Source organism: Lactuca virosa, chromosome 9 (assembly GCF_052849685.1).
Source record: "Lactuca virosa cultivar CGN04683 chromosome 9, Lactuca_virosa_CGN04683_v6, whole genome shotgun sequence".
NCBI classification, from domain to species: Eukaryota; Viridiplantae; Streptophyta; class Magnoliopsida; order Asterales; family Asteraceae; genus Lactuca; species Lactuca virosa.
The window spans coordinates 182,742,171-182,746,796 of NC_136434.1; the positions used below are offsets into that span (position 1 = coordinate 182,742,171).

The 4,626-nt window shown below is 35.0% G+C and overlaps 1 protein-coding gene across 1 annotated transcript in view; it reads right to left on the reverse strand.

Moving 5' to 3' along the window:
* The window catches only part of LOC145141343 (uncharacterized), a 6,099-nt gene extending 3,514 nt beyond the window's left edge, over positions 1-2,585 (reverse strand). Inside the window, exon 1 of the mRNA XM_079074630.1 lies at positions 2,491-2,585. The gene's annotated coding sequence lies outside the window, so the exon portion shown is untranslated. The remainder of the gene's footprint in view (positions 1-2,490) is intronic.
* Positions 2,586-4,626: the final 2,041 nt, after the last annotated feature.

Consider the following 4,626-nt stretch of genomic DNA (forward strand, 5'->3'; position numbering starts at 1 on the left):
AAAAGAGTATAAAAATAAGTGTACCAAAAGATATCATGTCAAATACATAGAAAAAATATCAATATACAAATAAGCTATAAAATCGAACCCTCTTCACTCTCACCATGGCCATCATCACTCGCATAATCGTCCTCCTCATACTCTGTATCCTCCTTGCTGTCATCATCGATATCTCCATGTTGTGTGCCTGAAGGGACAACACCAGGACCTGGTTGTGGAAAGGGTGGGAAATCTATCCCATGAAACCCCATGATGCTAGTGAGAGCTACCATGATCCACTGTTGAGCTGATATGATGGACTGATGCTCCTGCTAAAGAACGTCCATACGTCGAGACAAGTAGTGGAAGTCGGCCTTGGGTCCAGGCTCCTCATGATGTAATGACCCAATTTTTTTTTATATTTAAAATATAATATTAAAGCCTCATAAAATAAAACCAGTCGTTACCCTTTGAAAACTACAATTAAGGTTATCAAAAACTTCCAACCATACTTATAAAATATTATTTGAAATAAAACATTAGCGGAAGCAAAAACATCCCAGCTTTAAATACATAACATTTTTTTATATAAGTCTTCGAGAGAATGTTGTCTGCAGTCACACCGGTCTCCTTTTTTTTATTAAAACTTGATGATCTTGTAAAATGTTAAATAACAACGGGTAAGCATAACTCTTAGTGAGCATACACATTACTCTACCATTATCTAGATCACTTACTTACACATAACACATGTCACATAAAACATAACATAACATAAACATTCCTAGCACATATTGTTGGTACCAACCATAACATTGTTCCCCCTTCCAGGAACTAGCCCCCTACCCCCTAAATAGGGAATAAGAGATAAGAGTGCAGTTTGCCTCACTAGAGGTCAAACCACATTCTGCCTTACCTTGTTCACTCTACCGGATTAGGATATCCATGAACAAAACATGAAACACGTAATGCCTACATAATAGGAGAGTTAGTGTAACTCACCTCTCTAGGTAACTTGAAATACTCTACTTGCAATATCCAAGTGAACTTCCTTCTTTTTGAACACCTACACAACACTCATAACACTTATTTCACTTGTGTTCATAACTATATTTAAAATATTTACCTTTGTATTATTTTAACTTTTCTTTGATTATAGTGTTCTATTCGGGACCTGATTTCTTAACTTTAAATCCATAATTAGGTTCTAATAAAATTGTTTTCATATAGTTCCCTCTTTTACAGTGTCGGGAACATAAGGATCTCGTCCTCACGATTTTTGGTTGATTGTATATTAATTTTACAAGTTAGCCATCTTGAGTTGTTAGTTTCTAGAGTCACATGCAAAGGTGGTAACTTTTACTCAAGGAGTGTCAAGATTTAAATATTACGATAAATTCATGGTATACAAGACATTATACCCTAACCATAAACTCAGACGTTTCATGAATTGGGATTTTGTAGAATTAATTGTGCATGTCACAAGTTGATATATAATTTCTGTAGCTTTCTGGACTACTCTATACTCTTTTAATAAACTGTAACAATCTATTAGGAATTCAATAAAGCTCTTTATATGTAGAAATCTAGACATCCATATCTAACTCCAGGCTTTGGAATTTTGGCATTTGCTGTCATAATGAACTTATTATGATTTTTAGAAGACAAAACATGAAATCTGTGACAGTACAGACCATTCAGAAAAGATTGACCATTTTACCCTTCAAGGATTTGGAATTTATAAAATTGATTAAAAGTTTGAAGAAACCAGACACAATAATATTTCCAGAAAAGTAAGTCTCATGATCTTTAGGTGTTCGGATTGCCTTGAACTGATTTTAGAATTTGAAGGGCAGAATTGGAAAAACATGCCAATTTAGCTTTTAAGCCACTTATGGTGTCCCAACAAGGACTTAATGATTAATCTTTCACTTTGACACTTTTAACATGATTATTAGTTACTTATTAAACTATTTAAATGTATAATTCATTTTAACTCAAAGGTCTTAATACATTGCTTAATGAGAATTCAAAGTTATGGGCTTTACATAAAACATCACTTTTACACATATTAGGGTTAAGTTACTAACTTAACCCATTAAGCTTTTTAAGACAACAAAATGCTGGAAAATTGAGTCCTTCATAGCATTATCAACTATTGGTGATCAAAAGGTGGAGTTGTGGTGATCAATGGTGATCAAACTCACACACTATTAAAGTATATTGCTATTTAGGGCATAAAAAAAACCAATACTATTAAAGTATATCTGCAGGTGGTGGGTTTGCGGTGGTTTAAGGGCGGCTGTCACAAAAGAACCCATGAAGCACTGAAAAAGGAATTATTTTTGGTCTTGGACGTCATCACACACACGCACACAAACCACAACCAGTTAGTGGTAGTGGGTGTTGCCGTGTTGGCAGAATTCATGTGGACAACCTAGGCTGTCGGCCAAGGGGGTGATTTTCAGCGGGAAAAAGAAAAGAAGAAGAAGAACGAGGATACGGTATTACCTATAGGGTGGAACGATGGCTGGCAAGAGACTTCTTCCACACTCTTCCCTTCGGTGATAGCTTGACCCTCCGACAACCCTCTCCCTTTTCTGCGCCGCAACTTCCTTCCTGTTGACTACTTATCCTTCGCTCTCGGCCTCAAAACGCACATCACGATCCATGGAGAGTTTTTGGGTCGGTTAGGGTTTGTTTAGGGTGATGTACGGGTCCATAATAAAAGAAGCCCAACCATTCCCGTCGGTCTACAAGCAAAAAAAAAAGGATTTTTGCCATTCTAACCCCTTTACTTTTCCATAATGACAGCTTCTACCCCCTAAACAAAATTCTTGGCAAAAGCAGTTTTAGTTCTTGACACTTTTAGCCGCTAATTCCTTAATATCCTCCAAAATTGATTCTTGAATGTTATTTCACCTTATGGATTAAGTATTCATTTATTTTTTTTAACAAATTTATTTTATTCTTATTTTATTATTTTATTTTCTTTATTTATTATTTAACCACTTCCAATTTATCAAATGTCTTTTATTTGAGTATTCACCGATATAATTCTTTAGAATATAAATCCCTAATCATATAATTATTATTATAAATTAACAAATTCGTTTTTGAAATTACTAATGAGTAATAGGGCCCTACAACTCTCCCCCACTTAAAAGAATTTCGTTCTCGAAATTGCTAGTCCTTAAACTATCCTAAACGCAAACTGAAACCTCAAGGCACATCTCTCTATGGCTCCTTATACTAATTCGTTCACTCAAACTTCCTTTCTTGAACATCAACTCTTATTTATGGTGAAACCTACCATTATTTCTGATGTGCTTAAACTCGTAACCATAGTCATGTGCCTCCTACTCAATCTATAAGATTAAGCTCACGATTTGTTACTGATTTGAGCTTTCTCATACGTTTAACTGTTTTACACCCTCAAGAGTATGAATCGGGTTATTTTGATCTTTAACTTTAATTAATTTTAATTTTATTTTTTTTTACTTCGATTAGTGTTAGAAAATCGGGATAATAATAGCCTTGGAAATTCTGAGAATTGTGATTTCACTATCAAATCAAAGTATTGGGTGGTACTCCCTAATCTTTGATTGGATAAGACTCAGAAGAGAAAAGAATAGAGAATGAGATATATGAATTTCGTAAGTACCAGAAAAAATGACCAAAATTGGTTAAATACCTTATTTGTCTGAAAACTGTCAAAACTGTCATCAAACAGTTTGGCAACAGTAAAAAAAACTGTCATAAATCCGGGTTTTCTATAAGGATTAATACCAAGCCAAAAACGGGTCAAATATTCTAAATTTGGATTTCTGATGCATTTTCAATACCAGCTCGGTCCCAGCCAGGGGCTCTGCCCCTTGGACCCCGCCAGGGGCTGCCACCCCTTGGACCCCGCTCCCAGGGGCGCTGCCCCCGGACCCCCGTTCGTTCAGGGGCTTCGCCCCTAAATGACAGTCTACTTTTAATCTTGAATAAACTTAAACAAGTGTGCACTCCACACCTTCCTTACTTGTTTAATATTTATCAAGATCACTTTTGGTCAACAAAGTAATCCCATTACACTTAAATCACATTAGTGAAACAAATCACCAACAAACCTCCCCCATTTAAGTGTAATCTTGATTAATTTAAAACAAAAAACATAACAACAAACTGATTCATAAATGAAATATCGTGACGATTGAATTTCACATTAGTATATTATTAATTCCAAATATTCGAATATCAGGGTGTCACTAAAGATTGAACCCTTTCTATTCAAAGTGAATACATGAAGATAATATACAAAACAGTTTACATTCTCAAAGTTCTAACTTGACAATATATTTTACTAGCTTGTGTCCCATCCTTCAATAAGCATATCAAAGTCAAGTCCCAACTTCTTGAAGCAGCTAAACTTCATGCTTATATAGGTAGTTCTTTTGTTCTTGCACCTGCAAATGCAATTTTTTAAAGAACTATTAAGAAATAAAATTTCAACCTCCTTAACTTGCAGTACTGAACACATACCTGGGGATGATGATAAAATGTGTTCCAATCTTCAAATATCAAGATTTCCACATTGAATTCAGCATCTAATATTGCATTAGATGGGAATTGGGTATCTCAATATAAAAGATTTAAGTGGAC